The sequence below is a fragment of the Ranitomeya variabilis genome, chromosome 4 (genome assembly GCF_051348905.1).
Source record: "Ranitomeya variabilis isolate aRanVar5 chromosome 4, aRanVar5.hap1, whole genome shotgun sequence".
Classification (NCBI taxonomy): domain Eukaryota; kingdom Metazoa; phylum Chordata; class Amphibia; order Anura; family Dendrobatidae; genus Ranitomeya; species Ranitomeya variabilis.
In genome coordinates, this window is record NC_135235.1 from 261,456,570 (window position 1) to 261,480,644 (window position 24,075).

The 24,075-nt window shown below is 46.5% G+C and overlaps 1 protein-coding gene across 1 annotated transcript in view; it reads right to left on the reverse strand.

Moving 5' to 3' along the window:
- Positions 1-20,959, reverse strand: part of LOC143764277 (nicotinamide N-methyltransferase-like) — a 44,480-nt gene extending 23,521 nt beyond the window's left edge. Inside the window, exon 1 of the mRNA XM_077249709.1 lies at positions 20,870-20,959. The gene's annotated coding sequence lies outside the window, so the exon portion shown is untranslated. The remainder of the gene's footprint in view (positions 1-20,869) is intronic.
- Positions 20,960-24,075: the final 3,116 nt, after the last annotated feature.

Here is a 24,075-nt window from a genome sequence, read left to right on the forward strand (position 1 = left end):
CACCAAGGTTACTTACCGGTAGCCGGTTTTTCCGGAGCCCATGACAGCACACCTGAGAGAGGGATCCGCCCAGTCAGGACAGGAAACCTACTGAAATAAAAGGGCGGTACCTCTCCCTCGCTTCAGTTGGTTTTCCAGAGCATGAGAGGCCCTTTTGGTTAGTACATGGTAATCCATCACCACATTATAAATATAACAAAATACACCCAGCTAAAAAGTGCGCACCAAAGGGTGAAAAAAGAAGGGAGGGAATATACAGGTGCTGTCATGGGCTCCGGAAAAACCGGCTACCGGTAAGTAACCTTGGTGTTTTCCCGTCTCCCATGACAGCACACATGAGAGATTTTTGGAGAAAGAACCACCTTAGGGAGGGACCACCGCTTGTAGCACCCTTCTACCAAAGGTAAGGTCAGACGAGGAGGATAGATCTAGCCGGTAGTGTCTAAAGAAGGTAGACGGAGAGGACCAGGTAGCGGCTTTACAAATTTGATCTATCGATACCTCTGCTTTTTCAGCCCAGGAAGTAGACACGGCCCTGGTGGAGTGAGCCTTGATGCCATCAGGGATCGGGGCGCCACAGGAAGCATAGGATAATGAAATAGCCTCCCTAATCCACCTAGCAATAGTACCCTTGGATACCCCATATCCTTTCCTACTACCCTGGAAGGCTACGAAAAGGGATTGATCTTTTCTCCACTGATTAGTCAAGGATATGTACTGCACAATAGCCCTCCTCACATCCAGTGTATGAAATTTTGCCTCCCCTGGGTTCCTAGGATTATTACAAAAGGAGGGCAACACAATCTCTTGACTTCTATGAAATTTAAGTACAACCTTTGGAAGGTATGCCGGATCTGGTCTGAGTACTACCCTGTCATCAAAAATTTGCGTGTAAGGAGGGGAGACGGACAGGGCCTGTAAATCACTCACCCTACGGGCTGATGTTAACGCAACCAGGAGTACCGTTTTAAGAGTGAGTATCTTTAATGATGATTCCTGCAGGGGTTCAAATGGACTATTGGTTAGAGCATTTAATACCAGATTTAAATCCCACGGGGGAAGTCTCTGAATTTTTATCGGTCTAGACCTACTACAGGATTTAATAAAGCGGGACACCCATCTATTGGAGGCAAGATTGCAATTATATAAGGCACCTAATGCCGACACCTGGACCTTGAGTGTATTGGTTGCCAACCCCAGTTGTAAACCCGCTTGTAAAAATTCCAAGATGGTACCCACAGGAGCCTTGTCCCCCAAAGGTTGCCCCGAAAAATCCAGAAACTTTTTCCACGTTCTACCATAAATTCTAGATGTTACTGGTTTTCTACTTTTTAATAAGGTGGAAACTAACCCCGGCGAAAACCCCCGCCTACTCAGTAATGCCCTCTCAAATTCCAGGCTGCAAGATGGAAGCCCTTCACCTGAGAGTGGCATATTGGGCCCTGGGTTAGTAGGTCCGGAATCTCTGGTAGGATCCACGGATCGGTTATAGACATTTGTCTCAGGAGGGAGAACCAAGGTCTTTTCGGCCAAAATGGAGCAATCAATATTACTCTCGCTTGCTCCATTCTGATTTTCCTCACTACTGCTGGTATCATTGCTATTGGTGGAAACACATACGCGAGACTGAAATCCCATTGAATCTGCAGGGCATCTACTGCGAAGGGATTCTCCCTCGGGTCTAGTGAACAGAACCTGTCTACCTTCCTGTTGTTTAGAGTGGCAAACAAATCTATCACAGGTAAGCCCCAGGCCTGCACTATCTCTTGAAAGACCCGGGGATTTAAAGACCACTCCCCCTGCCTCAGTGTCTTGCGACTTAGGTAGTCTGCTCTCGAATTCTCGATTCCCCTTATGTGAAGAGCAGAGAGGGATAGCAGGTGGTGTTCTGCTATTTGTAGGAGGACAGACGCTGACTTCATTAGGGAAGGGGATCTCGTCCCCCCTTGGTGGTTGATATATGCCACCACTGCGCGATTGTCCGACATGACCCTGGTATGGTGGCCCTGAATGATGGGAAGGAAGTGTTTCACAGCTCTTTCTACTGCCCATAATTCCCTTAAATTTGACGCTTGTTGTGACTCTAGATGGGACCAAGATCCCTGAACAGAGAGAGTCCCTAAATGAGCTCCCCATCCTGTACCGCTTGCGTCTGTGGTGATGACCTGTTCTATCGGAGTTACCCACTGGACCCCAGATGTTAAATGATTTCTTATGGTCCACCATTTTAGGGAATCCGTTACCCCCAATGAAAGACACAGCTTGCCCTCTAAACGCCCTTTTAACAGTTTTTGCGCCGACAGGACCTCCCACTGTAATAATCTTAGGTGGAATTGAGCCCATCTTACTGCGGGTATACAGGACGTCAGAGAGCCCAGCAAGGACATTGCTTTTCTCAAAGTCATTACAGGGTGTTGAATTGCTGTTTCCACAAGATTTTGGATTTTGACCAGCTTGTTTTCTGGTAGAAGACAAAGCTGACGCCCGGAGTCCAGAACCAGGCCTAGAAAGGACTGAACCGGCTCCGGCGTCAACCTTGATTTGGCAAGATTTATTTTCCACCCCAGCAATTCTAGTGTCGTCATAACCTCTTCTATTTGTGACAGGCAGTGCGCCGCTGAGTTCCCTATTATCAGGAAGTCGTCCAGATATGGAACAATTACCACGTCCCGTGAGCGGAGGAAGGACATGACCTCTGACATCAGCTTGGTAAAAATTCTTGGCGCTATTGACAGGCCGAACGGGAGGGCAGTGTACTGATAGTGCCTGAGACAACCTTGGACATAAACCGCTACCCTTAGGAATTTTTGAAAATCTTGATGAATTGGGACGAGATAATAGGCGTCTTTTAAATCGATAGCTGCCATGAAGCACTGTGGGAACAAGAGTTTTATCGCTGTATTTACAGACTCCATTTTGAAGGAACAGTTTACTACCGATTGATTGAGGCGTTTTAGATTGACGATAGTTCTTAGTGACCCGTCTGGTTTTTTTATCAAAAAAAGAGGGGAATAAAAACCTTTTCCCTGTTCCTTCCACGGGACTTCTATCAAAACACGTTTTGAAACCAGCTCTAGTACCTCTGTTTCCAAGGCTAGCTGCTCTTCCGGGGTTTTTCTTTGGGGTGTTGAAATAAAAGTCTGTCGCGGTGGATAAACAAAATCTATTTTTAGGCCGTCTTTGACCACCATCAGAGCCCAATGAGAGGGGGAGATGTTTACCCAGGCTGGGAAAAAAGATGAAAGCCTCCCCCCTACTGGCCTGGCGTCATTGGGAGGGCTTTTTAGTTGAAGTTGAGGGACCTTTAAACATATATCCACATCCCCTTTTGTCTCTGGAGTCCCAGCCCCTTCTGTCTCCCGGGGGGCGGCCTCTACTAAATTTGCCCCTCCGAAAATAAGGCCTTCTAAAGTCCACTGGAAAGCGAGGAAAACCCTTTTTCCTGTCACCGGCTTTTTCCAGAATGTCCTCCAACTTTTTACTGAAGAGGAAATGGCCATCACAAGGTATAGAACAGAGTCTGTTTTTTGAGGGCAGGTCTCCCGGGCACCCCTTTAACCAGAGAGCACGCCTAGCTGCATTGGATAAACCTGCAGCTCTGGCCGCCAACCTTACGGAATCTGCTGATGAATCTGCTATAAAGGCGGCTGCCCCTTTAGCCATAGTCACATTAGATAAAATTTCGTCTCTTGGAGCTTTAGATGTCAACTGCTCCTCTATTTGCTGTAGCCAAACAATAAGGGAACGAGACACACAGGTTCCTGCAATTGCAGGTTTCAGAGCGCCTGCGGTTGCTTCCCAGGTGTGTCTTAAGAAACCGTCCGCCTTTTTATCTAAGGGGTCCCTTAATACCCCAGAGTCCTCTAAGGGAAGGGATATCTTTTTAGAAGATTTTGCTACTGCGCCATCAATTTTAGGCACTTTATCCCAAGTCTCTGAATCTTTTTCCTCAAAGGGGTAACGTCTTTTAGAAGCCGAGGGCAGATTACCCGATTTTTCCGGCTTTTTCCATTCTTTGTCAATAAGGGCTTTTATTTTGGAGTTAACGGGAAACGTACGTTTTCTTTTTTCCTCCAACCCTCCGAACATAATGTCCTCCAGGGATTTGGCTGTCTTCTCATCTTTTAGGCCCATAGAAGCTCTAACGGCTTTAACCAGTTTGTCCATGTTTTCGGTAAGAAAGCATGGACGCCCCCCAATATCACTATCTGAAGAGGAGCCAGGGGACTTAGAGGCGGAGGAGCAGGGAGACAATGGATCCTCCTGATATTCCTCTTCAGAATGAGAAACCTCCGACGCGGAAACTGGTTCTGGGTCTCTACTACCCTTTTTCTTAAGGGCCGCTTTAACAGAGCCTTCTACTTCTGCTCTAATTATTGCCCTTAGACTAGAGGCAAAGTCAGGGGTTTCTTCCTGGATGGTTTTTTGAATACAATCTAAGCAAAGACTTTTCTGCCACTGGACTGCCAACGGAGCTCTACAGAGGGCACATTCCTTATTCCTGGTCTTGGAGCTAGCCTTCCTCGGCGCCTGCCAAGTAAACAGAAAATGTAGCCTATTACCACCAGGGTGACATTCACGTAGATCACTCACCACCCGCTGACCACAAACGGTACCGGAATCTGAGGCGGACTAGGAGCACGTGGAACGATTCTTCTGGGGGTAGAATCCTGAGACGACCGACCAGGGCGTTTGCCACTCCTTGCGCTCGAGCGGCTATCTTTTTTGGTACGCTGGTGAGCAGGCGTATCACTTGACAGGGGCTCACGCTGCTGCTGCTGCTGCTGTAAAGGCTGCTGCTGGAGTTCCATACGATCCTCCATGTCTGGAATAGCTGTATGGAAATGAGCGTTGCTCCAGCGTTATTTCTCCCTTAATAAAGGGTACTCGTGCTCTCCACCTCTTCCGGTGACCGTTGCGCTCTTTTTCCTTCCCCTGGATACCGCCGGGTAGCCTGTGGCGTTACCGGCGTTCTCTGCATGGGCGCCGCCATCTTGGATCCGGCGCGCCGGTCTGACGTCACGCGGGCACGCCCACTCCCAGCGTACCTTGCGCGCAACGTCAGCCGCGCATCCGGAAGTGGCCCAGCTAAGGGGGAGAGAGCGGCGTGGCGGACAGAGACCGGCCCCAGGAGTCCGGACTGTGCCGGACCGACGCCCGCACGTGCGCAAGAGCCCTATGGGATCTGCGAACGGCGCTACCGCTCCTGAAGGCCGACATACAGGCGCCCTGCCTGTGCTTCCAGTGCCGGGACAGGAGCGGGTAAGAAGATCTTCTGTTAATAAAATCGAACCGCCGTTCTTCAGCACAAGGGGTTCCCATCAGGACAGGAAACCCAACTGAAGCGAGGGAGAGGTACCGCCCTTTTATTTCAGTAGGTTTCCTGTCCTGACTGGGCGGATCCCTCTCTCTCAGGTGTGCTGTCATGGGAGACGGGAAAAAAAAAAAAAATTATATATATATATATATATATACACACACAAACTAGACTGTGGCCCGATTCTAATGCATCGGGTATTCTAGGATATGCATGTCCCCGTAGTATATGGACAATGATGATTCCAGAATTCGCGGCAGACTGTGCCCGTCGCTGATTGGTCGAGGCAACCTTTATGACATCATCATCGCCATGGCAACCATTATGACATCTACGTTGATACTGTGCCCGTCGCTGATTGGTCGAGGCCGCCAGGCCTCGACCAATCAGAGACGCGGGATTTCCAGGACAGACAGACAGACAGACAGACAGACAGACGGAAAAACCCTTAGACAATTATATATATAGATATATCTATATATCTATATACACATACACAGTACAGACCAAAAGTTTGGACACCCCCTTTCATTTGAAGATTTTTGTGTATTTTCATGACTATGAAAATTGTATATTCACACTGAAGGCACCAAAACTATGAATTAACACATGTGGAATTATATACTTAACAAAAAAGTGTGAAACAACTGAAAATATGTCTTATATTCTAGGTTCTTCAAAGTAGCCACCTTTTGCTTTGATGACTGCTTTGCACACTCTTGGCATTCTCTTGATGAGCTTTAAGAGGGTCACCAGGAATGGTCTTCCAACAATCTTGAAGGAGTTCCCAGAGATGCTTAGCACTTATTGGCCCTTTTGCCTTCACTCTGCGGTCCAACTCACCCCAAATCATCTCGATTGGGTTCAGGTCTGGTGACTGAGGAGGCCAGGTCATCTGGCGTAGCACCCCATCACTCTCTTCTTGGTCAAATAGCACACGTGTCACACGTGAGTGAGTGAGTGAGTAAGTGAGTGAATATGTTAAAATCACCTCCTTTCGCCCCATTCAAAATAAAACAATTAAAAAAATCAAATCTACACATATTTGGTATGGCCGCTTTCAGAATCGCCCAATCCATCAATATAAAAAGAATTAACCCAATTGCTAAATGGAATAACAAGAAAAAAAAAAAAATTTATAACGCCAGAATTACGGTTTTTTTGGTCGCCACTAGATTGCAATAAAATGCAATAACGGGTGATCAAAAGATCTTATCTACACCAAAATCAATAAAAGTGTCAGCTTGGCGCACAAAAAAATATGACGTTGCCCCCCGAGGAAGCCGAGGGCGAAACGTGCGTTGGGGCGCGTGTGTGCACATGGACAGGAACATGGGTAGTATGACCTGATGGGAACACTGTTTTGTGGGACATGTAGTGGCTCTATTGCTGGTTGATTCTGACGGACTGTGATCTTATTAGTAATACTTATATGCAGTAGATAAGTGAGGAATTTACAACCATTATGACACTTTATGCACTAGCACTTTAGGTTTTTATTTATTGGTTGTTATTGAGCCTGTACCCTCCATCTATATACCCATGCTGACCCCGTGGTGCTACACATTTTAGTGGGTGCACCTTTGCTCTTGATTCAAATTTGCTCTGATTGTGTTAATTGTAATTTGATTGTCATAATATAAACCTGGCACTGTTCTTATGTATTTTTTACAAGGTTAAAATAAAAGATATTTTTACTTCTACTTTTTTGTGAATTTATGCTTCAATGTTGTGTTTTGGCGCACAAAAAAATAAGCCTGCACCCAGCCCCAGATCACTAAAAATGGAGACGTTACAGGTCTCGGGAAATGCCGCCACCTTTTTATTTTTACTAAGTTTTGGATTTTTTTTTCACCACTTAAATAAAAAAGAACCTAGACATGTTTGGTGTATACGTACAAATCTGTAATGATCTGAAGAATCATAATGGTAAGTCAGTTTTTAGCATTTGGTGAACATGGTAAAAAAAAACAAACTGGGAATGGAATTGCACTTTTTTTGTGCAATTTCACCGCCCTTGGGATTTGTTTCCCATTTTCCAGTACATGATATGTTAAAACCAATGGTGTTGTTGAAAAGTAAAACTTGTCCCCCCCAAAAAAAGCCTTTACGCAGCCATTTTGACAAAAAAAAAAAAAACACACGTTATGGCTCTGGGAAAAAGGGAAGCAAAAACCAGAAATTCAAAAACTGAAATACCCCTGGTCAGTGGCGTAACTACAAAGTTATGGGCCCCGGTGCGAACTTCCAAATGGGCCTGCCCCCCCGTAGCCCTGCCATACAACTCAATGTAACCCCCATAGAATACAACGCAGCCCCCCTCATAGTATAATGCAGCCCCTCCATACAGGGGCAGTGAGAAAGACATGAGCAAATGGTGACGAGGGGGAGGCAGGGGAGAAGGTTACAAGGGGACTAGTGGGCAAGGGAGACTGACACAAGGGGACAAGGGAGACTGACACAAGGGGACTAGTGGGCAAGGGAGCCTGACACAAGGGGCACACAGGGACTAGTGGGCAAGGGATACAAGCACAAGGGGGCACAGGGACAAGTGGGAAAGGGAGACTGGCACACGGGGACAAGGGACACAAGCATAAGGGGACAAGGGAGACAGGCTCAAGGGGACACACGGGCCCCTGACCTGCCAGAGCCGCTTGGAGCGGCGACTGCTGCAACTGTGGTAATTACGCCCCTGCCACACACACACACACACACACACACACACACACACACACACTACAGATATCACACACACATACATACTACAGATATCACACACACACACACACACACTACAGATATCACACACACCTAGAGATGCTGGAAAAGCGTGCGTTGTTGACTGATCTGAGTTGGCTCGATTCTCTCTGATGAGAGAGTATACACTGGTGTGACCCATGACTAAAGCCGAGTAGAGGGTCTGGCTATCTCCAGCAGTTCCATAGACAACGCATGGAGCGGAGGTCGAGCACCTGCACCTCCACTCAAGCCAGGGCGAGCCCAGCTCCCAGCCCCATTCTCTTGTATCACTTAGGGGCCCCAGCAGTCAGACCCCAGTGATCAGATAGGGGATGACTTCCTTTCTTCTTGGGAATAACCCTTTAAATATAAACTCACCTTTGCCTTCATTCCTGATTCTTGTTGAACTATTCCAGTCATAGGCAGTAAGAGGACTGCAACCAGCAGGTCCAGATGTGAAGCAGAGGGGCAATACTAGGGTGCAGTATGGCCCGTCACAGCCCTATTATCTGCAGGTTTGGGGCACTAGTGGGGAATGTGTGGGCACCATGGAGCTGATGATGCACAGTGCAGGTATTTCCCCCCAGTGTGGGTGATGCAGCAGATCGTGCCCATGCTATTTGTGCCCTCTGATGACATGGGCTATTTCCAGGTCCCCTGTGTATATATACACGGTGCGGGCCGGGGACAGTCGCACACAGCTCCTCCTGCACCATGCCCGCCTTCTCCTACCTCCCCCAGGCACACGGCAGCGATCACACCCATTTCAGACCCATGTGCAGCCCGGAGAGGATCGTGCCCAGCCAGGTTTTGGGGGCCGGGGCACAGCATGCAGTTCTCTGCACCCCAACTCCAGAAGAGCCAGGAGCCGCCGCCGTCCTCCTCCCCTCCGGACCTGCGTACATGGCTGAGCGACGTGGTGCAGCAGGAAAGCATCAGGCTGGCATCACCAGAGGAGAGTGGCCAGTACTGGCTCCCTGGCCCCTCGGATCAGGACCCCCGGCACCCCCGCATTGTGCCGCCCTGGGCAGCCCGCCCCCCCCGCACCCCCCTTCCTACGCCACTGAAACCCATGAGGATATAAAGCATGAAAATGAGTGTGGAATAGTGATGAGCGAGTATACCCGGTACTGCTCGTTACTTGCCCGAGAATCACTGTACTCGCGGTACTCGACGAGCAACAAGCATTTCTGGGTTTGCCCGGTGGGAGATTGAGTCCCCGCCCTGCATGACTGGCACTCTTTACAGAGCCAATCAACATGCAGGGATTGTCTGCCACACACTAATGTCATAGCTATCTTGGTTGGGGCATTGCAGTGATTGGCTGGCCACACAGCGTCATCAGGTCTATGAGACCTGGCGCCGCCCTGCTCATCACATTCAGTTCCTGATTCAGACAGTGTAGGGAGAGCTGCTGCCGAGATACGGTCAGATTTGGGGGTTTATCAGTTAATGTGGGTATACCATCAGATTTGACACAAATCCAGCTAAACCAACAGTCCTAAGGACTAATTACGGAGTATATAGATTGCAGTGCTAGGTAGGCATGGGTAGTGTATGTGGCTCTATACATATCAGTGCAAGGAATGCACTGTATGTGGCTATATAGATATCATTGCATACATCAAGAGGGTCCATTCCATTACTGTCTACTGCTGCTGCCTATTACATATAGACCTAGCCCCAGGTATCAGTGGCTAGGAAGAGTTTTTTTGGCATCTTAATCCTGATTATTTTATTCCAAAGCAATCCAGAGCCCCCTCCTTTTTTTTGCTTGTTCACATATTGAACATTGTTGTATCTCTGTAAGAGGCCAGATCTATCTGTGGGCTAAAAATGTGGGCATTTTAGGCCTCCATTCCACTGTATTTGCTGTCTGTTACCCTCGTTCTATACAGTATTTTGAGGTGCTACATTATATTCTATGGAGGAGGCTGTGTTATATACTATGGGGGCATATTATATTCTATAGAGCAGTCTGTTATATACTATGGGGGGTACATTATATTCTATGGGGAGGCTGTATTCTATTTCATTGGGGGGCTGTATTATATTCTATGGGGTATATTATATTCTATGGGGCTGCATTATTCTCTTTGAGGAAGGCTACATTGTATTCTATGGAGGAGCTAAATTATACTATATAAGGGGGCTGCATTATATTTTATGGAGTAGCTGCATTATATTCTATGAGGGGGCTACCATATATTCTATGGAAGGGCTGCGTTGTATTCTATGGGGGGGCTTACATTATATTTTGTATGGCGAGGCTGCATTATACTCTGTGGGGTGGCTGCATTTTACTGTATCGAGGACTATGGGGAATACATTATACTACATGAAGAACTATGGGAAGTGAATTATACTACATGGATGACTATGGTGGTGCATTATATTACATGGAACACTATGAGAAGTGTATTATACTATATGGAGGACTGAGGAGTGCATTACACTATATTGAGAATTATGAGGAGTGTATACAACATGGAGGACTATGGGAAGTGTATAATACTATATGGAGGACTGAGGAGTGTATTTTAATATACAGAGGACTATAGGGAGTGTATTATACTATATGGAGGACCATGGGGAGTGGATTATACTATATGGAGGACTATGGGGAACATTATAATATATGGAGGACTATGGGGTGTATTATACTAAACAAGCAAAATGCTGCATATTCATCAAGTGATTGAATACTTTATGCCGGTGTAACAGGCCAGATTATACCCCCAGGCCAGACTATACCCGGGGTTAAAGTGGCCTAGGCTAGATTATACCCCGGGTATACTTTGGCCTAGGCCAAACTATACCCCGGGGTATAAAATAGCCTAGGCCAAAGTATACCCCTCCAGGCCAGATTATACCCCCCAGGGTAAGCTGAGGGAAAGCTGCTCATTCTTCTAGGTCACAGCTCCCCCTCCCATCGGGCACTGCTCCTTTTCAAGCTCCTCCACCTCTGGTGACGCCAGGGATCTCCCTTTCTAAGCCCCACCCCCTCCCTATAGTCACATGTGACATGAAATCTTCAGCCCTGCTCGTGCCAGCTCGTTGTCTTGGCGCCTTGGATATGCTTGGAAAAGGGCTTTGTATACCTAGGGGGCACTGACGAGCACTGAGGGGTGGGTGGGGAACCCCTTTACTGGTTGCTATGGGATATAGCATGATCACTCTATCCTAGCAACACCTTGGATACGCTTGGAAAAGGGGTTTATCTATCTTGGGGGCACCATTGCAGCACTGCGGGTGGGTGGGGAAACCTTTTACTGGTTGCTATGGGATTTTACATGATCACTCTATCCTAGCAACGCCTTGAATACGCTTGAAAAAGGGGTTTATCTACCTTGGGGGCACTCTCGCAGCACTTAAGGATAGGTGGTTAACCCCTTAGGTGGTTGCTATGGGATTTTACATGACCACTTTATCCTAGCAACGGCTTGTATACGCTTGGAAAAGGGGTTTATCTACCTTGGGGGCACCCTTGCAGCACTGTGGGGAAGCCGGGGAACCCTTTTACTGGTTGCTATGGGATTTTACATGACCAATTTATCCTAGCAACGCCTTGTATACGCTTGGAAAAGGGGTTAATCTACCTTGGGGGCACCCTCACAGCACTGCGGGGTGGGTGGGGAACCCTTTTACTGGTTGCTATGGGATTTTACATGGCCATTCTATCCTAGCAACGCCTTGGATACGCTTAAAAAATGGGTTTATCTACCATGGGGGCACCCTCGCAGCACTGCGGGGAAGCCGGGGAACCCTTTTACTGAGGAAGGAAACAGCACAAAAATTCAAAAGCTGACTTAGGCCATAGTATACCCCCGGGGGATAAACTTTATACCAGGGGGTATAAAATAGTTTTTATAGTATTTCTCTAGGCCATAATGTTATCACTTCACTGTTTTTCTCACCCTATTGCTTATTTGTTGAAAAGTGTGCAGATCTGAACTGACAGTAGATGGCGCTGTCCTGTCAGTGCATAGTTAATGATAACTTGTTTTGTATGTTCTCTATGACACCTCTCTGCTCTCTATGACACCAAATCTTTTCCAATTTTGACAACCATGGAAGATCAATTGTATGACCAGCTTTTGAGATTCTACACTGCAACAGAACAAAGGTACCCTCAGTATACCTACGATCTACCTCCTGAGAAACGTGCAAATGCCAAGTCCCAGTTTAGACAAACAGCAAAGCCATATCGAGCCCAAGGAGGAATTGTTTATCATAGGGAAAAGGAGGTTCTTACTAAAAGTCGACTGCCAAATATCCTGAAGGCCTGTCATGACAACCCAATATCTGGGGGCCATTTTGGCAGAGATAAAACTTTAGCCAAAATCTCTGACCGGTTTTACTGGAAGGGAATGAAAAATGACGTTCACCAGTATGTGAAAGCCTGTCAAAAATGTTTTGTTATAAATCCCAAAATCACAAAGGAAGCTCCACCACTCAACAGTATATCAGTGCCTGGAAAAGTATGGAGCTTAGTTGGGATTGATATGATTGGCCCTCTTCAGGAAACATCAAATGGCAACAAATATATAGTTGCTGCCACTGATCATTTCTCCAAATGGACTGAAGCAACAGCTGTCCCAGATAAGAGTGCCAAGTCAGTGGCAAATTTTTTGTACTCCGTTATCTGTCGCCTTGGCTGTATGGAGACTCTGATTAGCGACCAGGGACGAGAGTTTGTAAACTCGATCATTGACAACCTGATGGAACATTTTCAAACAGATCACCGTATTTCATCTGCATACCACCCACAAACAAATGGCCAGCGGGAACGTGATAATCGGACACTTAAAGAAGCTCTTAGTAAGCTTGTCAATGACCAAGGAAACAACTGGGATCAATTCATCCCTGGTGTTCTGTTTGCCTATCACACATCTGTGCATGCTTCAACCAAGGTTACTCCATTTGAGGTCATGTATGGACGGAAGGCCAAGCTTCCCATGGACCTTAATCCCTCAAAAGATGATACGGTGGATCCCATGCCCATTTCAGATCATGCCACCCCTGATGTGCTAAATACACTGTCAAGCATTCTTAAAAAGCTGCACTCAGACGTCAGTACCAACATCCACTCTGCTCAAGAACACCAGAAGTGTGCCTTTGATCGCCGACACAAAAGCAACAAAGAAATCACTGCTGGTACCATAGTTTATATCAAGAATCAGCGCCGTATTCAACGCATAGGTTCAAAGATGGAACCACGCTGGATTGGACCTTATTTAGTTGTGGAATCCTTGACCAAGGGACGAGTAAAACTTAAGAACAACAAAACTGGCAAGATATTAAGCAACACATACCACACCAGCAACCTAAAGATTTACCAGGATAAAGAGGCTTCTCCACCATCCGATGATGATTATTCCAGTGACTCTGCCACACAGAAAAATAAGCAAACTAAGGCTTTCAACCTACTACCAAGTTCAAGAAGGAAGTATCTTAGCACCACTCTTGGCCTTACGTTTAGTAAGGTTGTATACTGTGGATGCAGACGAGACCTTGAACAACCACGGCGTACATATAAAACCAAAGGTGATGGAAACTGCTTCTTCCGGGCCATCAGCTACATCTTGACAGGAACAGAGGACAACCATTCCCTTCTCAGAGATAAAGTCATCCACCATATGAAAACTGACTTGACAAAAAAACTACAGGACTACTTGAACCAAAATGTGAATGAATATGTGAACATCTCTGGAATCTCTCGTGATGGAGTCTGGGCAACTGATGCAGAGATCATGACCACGGCGAATCTGTTGAGTTGCGACATAATAATCTACACAAACGTCGGTGACTCCATGGATTGGTTGACATATCCTGCAAGCTTCAATCTGCAGTCAACAACTGAACATGCACTGTATCTTGAAAATAAGCACGATCATTTCAATGTTGTTATCAGTGTTTAGCTTTAAACGTTAATTTGGTAGCAAGGACATGCTAGACTAAATGTCATAATACACAGAATGACTGTTGGGCGATTTGTTGCCCCAGATAATTGCATTGCATGATAAGTGACTTATAGCTAATGAGAAATTATTGCCCCCCCTCCCACCGCTAGGTGGTGCTGGCTCTGCTTCTACAAGCTCCAACGGCACTAGCCAGGTGCCGCTCTCCTCTATGGCGCCTGGCTGTGACGTCGGCGCATGGAGAGGCAGCGCCACCTAGCGGCAGGAGGGGGACCCCGTCTACCAGGAGACGGGCAGCGGCGGTTAGCGAGGGGGGGTAATCGGGCAGCCCCCCTAAGGTAACTATAAAATGGGGGGGTATTTGTAATGCATATGCATTACAAATACCCCCCTTTACAACTACTTTTGCCATGGGCAAAAGTTTTGTATAGTGGGAGGTACTCTTTAAGAATTGTCAGTTTGGTTTCTCAATAAAATGTTGAAGCATTAAGTAATTCTTGTGTATATCACTCAATGCAAATGATTTCATTGGGGTATAATATGAGCTGAGAGGTATAAATTGGGCTAGGCAACTTTAACCCCAGATTAGTTACATAATCTGGCCTGGAGGGGTATAGTTTGGCCTAGGCTATTTTACACCCCGGGGTATAGTTTGGCCTAGGCCAGTTTATGCCCGGGTATACTCTGGCATAGACCAAATTATACCCGGGGTTAATCTGGGACAGGGTTACTTTGGCCTGTTACACCGAGGAACCCTTTTACTGGTTGCTATGGGATTTTACATGACCACTTTATCCTAGCAATGCCTTGTATATGCTTGGAAAAGGGGTTTATCTACCTTGGGGGCACCCTGCTTGCTATAGGGTTTTACATGGTGTAAGTACCTTAGATTGATCATTTGAAATCGCTTAGCAACCAGGAAAAGAGTTCCCCAGCCTCCATGCAATGCTGCGACAGTGCCCCCAAGGTAGATAAGCCCCTTTTCCAAGCGTATCCAAGGCGTTGCTAGGATAAAGTGGCCATGTAAAATCCCATAGCAACCAGTAAAAGGGATCCCCACCCACCCCGCAGTGCTGTGAGGGTGCCCCCAAGGTAGATTAACCCCTTTTCCAACCGTATCCAGGGCGTTGCTAGGATAAAGTGGCCATGTAAAATCCCATAGCAACCAGTAAAAGGGATCCCCACCCACCCCGCAGTGCTGTGAGGGTGCCCCCAAGGTAGATTAACCCCTTTTCCAAGCGTATACAAGGCGTTGCTAGGATAAATTGGTCATGTAAAATCCCATAGCAACCAGTAAAAGGGTTCCCCGGCTTCCCCGCAGTGCTGTGAGGGTGCCCCCAAGGTAGATTAACCCCTTTTCCAAGCGTATACAAGGCGTTGCTAGGATAAATTGGTCATGTAAAATCCCATAGCAACCAGTAAAAGGGTTCCCCGGCTTCCCCGCAGTGCTGTGAGGGTGCCCCCAAGGTAGATAAACCCCTTTTCCAACCGTATCCAGGGCGTTGCTAGGATAAAGTGGCCATGTAAAATCCCATAGCAACCAGTAAAAGGGATCCCCACCCACCCCGCAGTGCTGTGAGGGTGCCCCCAAGGTAGATTAACCCCTTTTCCAAGCGTATACAAGGCGTTGCTAGGATAAATTGGTCATGTAAAATCCCATAGCAACCAGTAAAAGGGTTCCCCGGCTTCCCCGCAGTGCTGTGAGGGTGCCCCCAAGGTAGATAAACCCCTTTTCCAACCGTATCCAGGGCGTTGCTAGGATAAAGTGGCCATGTAAAATCCCATAGCAACCAGTAAAAGGGATCCCCACCCACCCCGCAGTGCTGTGAGGGTGCCCCCAAGGTAGATTAACCCCTTTTCCAAGCGTATACAAGGCGTTGCTAGGATAAATTGGTCATGTAAAATCCCATAGCAACCAGTAAAAGGGTTCCCCGGCTTCCCCGCAGTGCTGTGAGGGTGCCCCCAAGGTAGATAAACCCCTTTTCCAACCGTATCCAGGGCGTTGCTAGGATAAAGTGGCCATGTAAAATCCCATAGCAACCAGTAAAAGGCTATAGTCTGGCCTGAGGGTATAGTGTGGCCTGTTATAGTTTGGCCTAGGCTGTTTTACATCCTTAGGTATAGTTTGGCCTAGGCCAAAATATACCCAGGGTTAAATGTAGCCTAGGCCACTTTAACCCTGGGGGGTATAATGTGGCCTGGAGGGGTATAGTTTGGCCTAGGCTATTTTACACCCCGGGGTATAGTTTGGCCTAGGCCATTTTATGCCTGGGTATAGTTTGGCCTAGGCCAGTTTATACCCCGGGGTATACTCTGGCCTAGGCCAAATTATACCCGGGGTTAATCTGGGACGGGGTTACTTTGGCCTGTTACACCGGAACAAAAATCATTGTTCTCAGCAGCACATTGCCCGGTGTAAACTGTAGATGTGCTGCTGATAACATGATACTCTATGGGGACAGATCCAATAGTGATTGTTCTGTTCCCATCATTCTTTCTCAGTTAGTGTAAAGAGGCTGGGAAGCAAGCGTCGAACGACTTCAGTATTGTCGATCACACTCGTTTAGTGGCCTGAACTCAGTGCATGTAAATACAATAGAAATGCTTCTGTGTGATGTGCAATATGTTAGTATTTGGGGCCCCATTTTAAGCTTTTGCCTAGGGCCCCACTTTGCCTAAAACCAGCCCTGCCCGTAGGGAGTGCTAATCTGCTGTATAATCCTGGTTTCTGATATCGGGATTAGGCCGGTTTCACGCGTCCTGATATTTCCGGTACTGGAAAAACCGGTACCGGAGATATGTGTCCGTGTGTATACTATGTATGGCACACGTGTGTCAACCGTGTGCTGCATCAGTACCATACGGACGGCCTCCAGGGAAGCAGCGCTACAGTAAGCTCTGTTCCCCTGTGCGTGGTGCTGAAGCCGGCTGTCATCCCTTCTCCCCTGCTCGGCCAGCGAGCAGGGGAGAATGAATGAAAGAAAAACCCAACATGGGGTGGTGACATTAACCCCTCATTACCCCACTTGTCACAGCTACAGGGCAAATTGGAAGAACTGGGCAAAGCTCCCGAATTGATGCATCTATTATGTGCCTTTTTCTGGGCAGCTGTGGGCTGCTGTTTTTAGGCTGGGGGGCCCATATCCATGGCCCCTTACCCGCCTGAGAATAGCAGCCCGCATCTGTGAATTTTGCAGGATTGGTTTAAAAGCAGAGGGGGACCCCATGTCGGCTTTTTCTTTCATTCATTCTCCCCTGCTCACTGGCCAAGCAGGGGAGAAGGGATGACAGCCAGCTTCAGCACCACATGCAGGGGAACAGCGCTTACAGTAGCGCTTCTTCCCAGGCGGCCGTCCGTGCACATGGAGGACAGTGTGCACTGTTCTCTGTGTGACCGTGTGTGGCATATTTTGCGGACAGTGTGTCTGGGTAAAAACGGACATGTCTGCGTGTTTTGCACATGGACACACGGTCTGTCAAAAAATGCTGACATGTGCATAGACCCATTCATTTTAATGGGTCTACGTTTGTTAGTGTCTCCAGTATGTGAGAGAACTGTCAATACACGTACTGGAGGCACTGACGTGTGAAACTGGCCTTACACAGGATTACTGGAGCTGTAACGAGTCCAGCTACTGCTAGGTTCTCACATTGTGCAAACTTGTATCTATTGCAACATTTTTACCATTTAGTGGGGCTGGTGCCAACTGGTTATGACTGGTGCTGCCGCGTTAATTGGTGTGAGGCAATAGGGGTTAATAAAGTATCGCAGCAGAGAAAATGTCAACATGCCTCCGAATGGTTAAGAACTGCTTTTGGGCACTTTAAGATGTTCCCATATCGGGTGCCCTTTAAATTTATGTCATCATCACAAAATATAAAGCAACTTAGCAATTCTCGCACTAAGTGACATTTTTTTTTTAGGCTTCAACTTCATGTTCTAGGAAATGCACATCATTATTAGCAGCAATAGCATGACTGACCATACAGTCAGTTTAGAAGCATCTAATGAGTGTGTACAACACCTTTATACAGTAGATAAAAAAGGATCCACCATTCACAACAGGTGATGTCTCAGCTCACCACCGCCTCCTGTACACTGACTGATAACACCTCTATATACAGTAGATAACACAGGATCCACCATTCACAATAGGTGATGTCACAGCTCACCTCCTCCTGCTGTACAATGACTGATAACACCTCTATATACATAAAAATAAAACAATGGTATATGACAACATATTTATCCCTAATTAATCATCATTATCTTAATAGTTGTTTACCATAGCACTTACTATTGACTAATCGTTACCAAATGCTACAACAGGGGTGTGGAAACCACAAAAAAACGACAAAAAAGTCTAAATAATACATAAGAAAATGTATTAGTACATACAAAAACACAATTTAAAAAATACTACTACAGGACACAATGAGACCAGATGGAGAGCATGTGTATACCGCAAAGTGCAACCGTGCAAAGCCTAAATGTGCAGACCAGGAGACAGATCACATTCAGATCCGTATGTATATTGAGAGTACAAAAAGATGGAAATATTTATACAACAGAAAAAATACTATATGTATACAAACTGCCGCTATGTTTGATTTTATGTACACAGGGATCTTACCCCACTATAAACATCATTAAGACACATTGTATTACAATATCCCATGTAGGAATAACTATCATGGGAAACGAGATCTAACCCGCAAATTAAGTAGTGTCCACGCACTGTTCACTAACCATGCAGCTCCAGCACATATATATATATATTAACCCCAATACATGATGGCAAACGAATCCCTATATACAGTAGATAACACAGGATCCACCATTCACAATAGGTGATGTCACAGCTCACCTTTATTTCAAGGATCAGACACGCAATATCTCCATGCAGTAACTGAACATGGCAGTGTTCTGTGTAGCTGCCTCATACACATGAAATGTCACAGGTACCGGAGTCGGATAACTGTCGTAGGAAAACACACACACACACACACACACACACACACACACACACACACACACACACACACACACACACACACACAGCAGCCCTGCCCTGCCTCAGGCTCTAGTTAATTAGGCAGCTGTGCCTCAGCCAGTTTCATCCTTTAACTTTGGTGTTGGTTTGGCAGTGTGGAGGCCAGATCTGATATGTCCGCACAGGACCTGATCGGCCTCTATCCGCGCTCGCCTTCCTGGCACTAAGGGAGTGATTCTGTCAATGCTCCAGGTACAGTTTGTCATGTAATGTTATGTAATGTGGTCTGTCCTTTTTTTTTTTTTTTTCCCCCTCACTCTCTATATATTTAGGAGGCCGTAATGGCACAATGTAAATAAAAAACGTAGAGTTAGGACTGCCCCATTGTGAGATTGCCGTGAAGTGGCGGGGTAGCTCAAAGAATTGATCAATTATTTGCTAAATATCTCATATTTGAAATACAGTCAGAATTTATTATGTGCATGTGCACTTTAGATATTGCGTTTTGACCTTCAGCAGTGCTGGCTTCTCTTCTTTTTGTAGCTACCTCATACACATGAAATGTCACAGGTACCGGAGTCGGACAACTGTCGTAGGAAAACAGAGGCCGACACATTGTAACAATTCTATTCTCTCGGCAAACAACTGAACAAGCAACTGAGAAACAAAACCAGACAGAGCACCCCATAGCCTGGTCAGGAAGCACAGCAACAAGATGTCAAAGATGGTAGACTACAACCCCCAGCAGGTTAGGGAGATGACAGGAGGTGCGCTCCCTCTATAACACCTGGGACTATAACAGATGTGTCTCATCACCAATGGATGCACCGACAGCTGAATCATGGATTTATGCTACATGTGTATATGTCCTAACATGGACAGCTCCAGCTAAAATAGGTATCCTCCCTGTCACAGAGTATCAACATTGGCACAAACATATTAAACAGCATAGTAACTGTACATTACCAATCCTGGATTATACTCCAGAGCTGCACTCACTTGCTGGTGAAGTCTCTGCGTACATACATTACATTACTGATCCTGGGTTACATCCTGTATTATACTCCAGAGCTGCACTCACTATTCTGCTGGTGAAGTCTCTGCGTACATACATTAAATTACTGATCCTGTGTTACATCCTGCATTATGCTTCAGAGCTGCACTCACTATTCTGGTAGTGGATTGGACACGAGCAGAATAGTGCGTGCAGCTCTGGGGTATAATACAGGAGGTAACTCAGGATCAGTAATGTAATGTATGTACACAGTGACTGCACCAGCAGAATAGTGAGTGCAGCTCTCGGGTTTAATACAGGATGTAGCACAGGATCAGTAATGTAATGTATGCACAAAGTGACTGCACCAGCAGAATAGTGAGTGCAGCTCTGGAGTATAATACAGGATGTAACTCCGGATCAGTAATGTAATGTATGTACACAGTGACTGCACCAGCAGAATATTGAGCGCAGCTCTGAAGTAAAATACAGGATGTAACTCAGGATCAGTGAAATAATGCATGTACACAGTGACTGCAGCAGCAGACTAGTGAGTGCAGCTCTGGAATATAATACTGAATGTAACTCAGGATCAGTAATGTAATGTATGTACACAGTGACTGCACCAGCAGAACAGTGAGTGCAGCTCTGGGGTATAATACAGGAGGTAACTAAGGATCAGTAATGTAATGTATGTACACAGTGACTGCACCAGCAGAACAGTGAGTGCAGCTCTGGAGTATAATACTGAATGTAACTCAGGATCAGTAATGTAATGTATGTACACAGTGACTGCACCAGCAGAATAGTGAGTGCAGCTCTGGGATACAATACAGGAGGTAACTAAGGATCAGTACAGTATCAGTAATGTAATGTATACATACAGTGACTGCGCCGGACTCACCTGGGAGGAGATGAGCTGAGAGCAGAGGAGGCAGCAGAAGTAGCCGAGCAGCAGCTCCAGACTGAGGTATCGCTGCTCGGTGCAGGTGTATATAAGCCCCGCAGCCGCACCTCCCTGCCAACACCCCCACCCACCGCATTAACCCCTGCACCACCATCCGCATCTGCTCCGAATCTCCTGCATCCTTTTACAAATCTCCAAAGGCTGAAGAAACCTTCTCACAGCTGAGGGTTTGTTACAGTTGTATGCAAGCTCAAGAGTCCTCTCAGCCCAGATTGATACATTGTATGTGCGCTGCTGGTGGCTTTAGCTCAGAGATGATTGTTTAGACTCCATACAATTGTAGCAAACCCTCAGCTGTGAAGAGTGCGATCACATGGAGCTTTTCTGCTTTTTTTTCCATGCGCTTTTGGTGCATTTTGGAGCATTTTGATCTGCGCTGTAAGCACACTGAAGTGATTGACATGTTGTGACTTAAAAAAAAGTTTAAAAAAAAAAAAATTAAAAAAAACAGAAAACGCATCAAATCGTTTGATTTTTTGGCAATAGCATAAAAAAAATAATAGAAACGCACTGTGTGAACACATACTTAGGCCCTGTTCTCACAATCAGTTTGTGGTAAGTTTTTTTACTCTGTGCATCTTTGACAAAATCCAAGTGACCTATTTTGGCTAATTGGTGCAGGAAATGGGCAATGTGAAAAGCTGATCACGGGAACGTAGCCTTAGTGCTCTAAGGATATGTCACATGTGTTCACACTCGCGTCAGCGGTGAACTTTCTCCGATCACTTTAGGACATCAAGATTTTGGAAAAATTACAGCAAAACAAACCCAAATCCCTTGTGTGCTTTGTCCATGTGACAAGGTCCTTAGAGGGTAAATATTGACTTCTAGGATTTTGCTATGTCCAGTAGGTGGCGCTAGAGGCCCCATATGGAGGTTCCCGAGAAAGTGCTGGGGGGGGGGGTTCAATCCAATCACAATCGGGCCCTGGAGCCTGGGGGCCCAAAGTCCATTTAGCCTATATGCAAGATGAATACTAGACTTGCAATAATTGGGGGCCCCGCTGGAGCTCTTGCATTGGGGTCCACGAGCTTTAAGTGATGCCACTTCTGGGGAGTATGATTGTGGCTGTGCATTGCCGGTGGTCATGGTGCGGCACAGTCTGGGGGAGCACTATCTGGAGGGCACCATACCTCAATGTCATACACACCCACACCTGGCACTGCTGTACGTACACTGTGTGCTCACGGCACGCCCGCACCACGCAGTCTGCACAAGCCCTCGATAATGAGCCACAGCGGGATTCAGGAAATTTCATGAAGAAGAGGGGAAATGGGGAGTTTCAGGTTTTATGACCCCGATATCACCGACCATACAGGGTCCATAGTACAAGTTCTGGGTGGCATTCATGGAGGAAGGTAGAAGAAACCCCCCATTATCATTACAGCACTGTAACAATAGGACACAGGTAGGTCCGCATTAGAGACATTTCCATCCAGTGACTGATATCATCTTCCACTGATTCTTCTCCTCCTCATGTTTGTTTCTTCTCCTCCTGTTTGTTTCTCCTCTTTGATGATATGAGAGTCATTGTACGCAGCCCCCAGATGGAGTAATGCGAGCCCCTCTGCTATGGTTGTAAGGGATCACTAGATTATATGGAGGGAAAATACCAAACAATGAAACCCCCCAGGTGACCCCTTGATGGATCCGCAGATCATCATCTGCTGGGAAAGTAAACGCTGGTGACAGAAGTCCATCTAGTATCCAAATCACTGTCCACATCAGCACCCACAAAATGAGGGCACCCATGGATGTCACAGTGTTATGGGGGATCTGTGGATGACGCATTGTAACAGAGTCAACCCGGCCTGTACACATGGACCATACTGTAATCAGGCCTACATTAACTTTCCTTGTCCTGCATCTGGTGGGGACATGTGTGTCTTTGTTCCTTACTGCAGGGAGCATCTCCAACACAAACCTGTAGACAGACTGCAGAAAGGATTTCTGGAACATTCGTAATCGTTGAAGCTATGTTTGAGGAGATGGGTGTTAGTATCTCTGCTCAGCAAGGGGGCTGATCCCAAGAGTGGTAGGACAATAAGCCGCATGTTCAGTTAGTTGATGCTGTGTGCTTTGAATTGCAAGGATCTGCAGCTGCGGCCAGGTCCTATGCTATGTATGGAGATCATTTGCCACATAGAATTGTGATGTTTCTTCACCCCGCTGGATTTGAGGACTGAATCTAAAGACTGTTGTGTGGTGACTTGCAAAGGGCTGGGATCTTATGGTGAGGTGAGAGCCTGGTGACCGTGTGTATTGTTAGAAGCTGCCACGTGGGACTGTTTTGTGTCCCTCATCTGCTGGATCCATTGAAGTCATCGGAAGACTATTTCTATTTCCCTGGGTTCGGATGGCCGGGTGGCGCCTCCGGATCTGATCCCTTTGTATGGACTCATTGTGGGCCCATTGTTTACTCATTGTGGACTAATTACGGACGCTGCAGAATTACCTTAATTTGTGTTAAACCAGTTCCCTGTTCCAATAAATCTCGTTGCATTGTTTATCGGCCTGGTGTCTCTTCCTGCTCTGTCACATACCCCATCACAACGCTTTTATGGGGGATCTGTCTATTGTTCTTTATAGGGAGGGTCTGCGTGTCGCCTAGTATGGCTTGAGTATTTTCTTTTCTTTTGGGTCTTGGGGAAGTCTGTTCTTCTCTTTATTTGGTCCTAATTTCATGAGGGTATAATAAGTTAATGTGTTCAGATTCACCTGCACATACCATTTGTTTTTTGGCTTGCGGGTAAAGGTATTTGCCCACCTGTATAACAGATTGAGGTAGCTGTTATGATCCCAGTGGTAGAGGATCTCTGATATTCCGGCAAGATAGCAAAAACATAAATACTGCTCTAGGGAGGTGGAAACTGGGCTAACCGCATACCTGATCCTAACACACACAACTAGAAGCAGCCGGTGAACGTGCCTACGTTGGTTCTAGACGTCTCGAGCCAGCCGGAGAACTGACTACCCCTAGAGGGAAAATAAGACCTCACTTGCCTCCAGAGAAATTGAACCCCAAAGATAAAGAAAGCCCCCAACAAATAATAACGGTGAGGCAAGAGGAAAACACAAACGTAGAGATGAACTAGATTCAGCAAAGTGAGGCCCACTAGTCTAGATAGGCAGAAAATAGATAG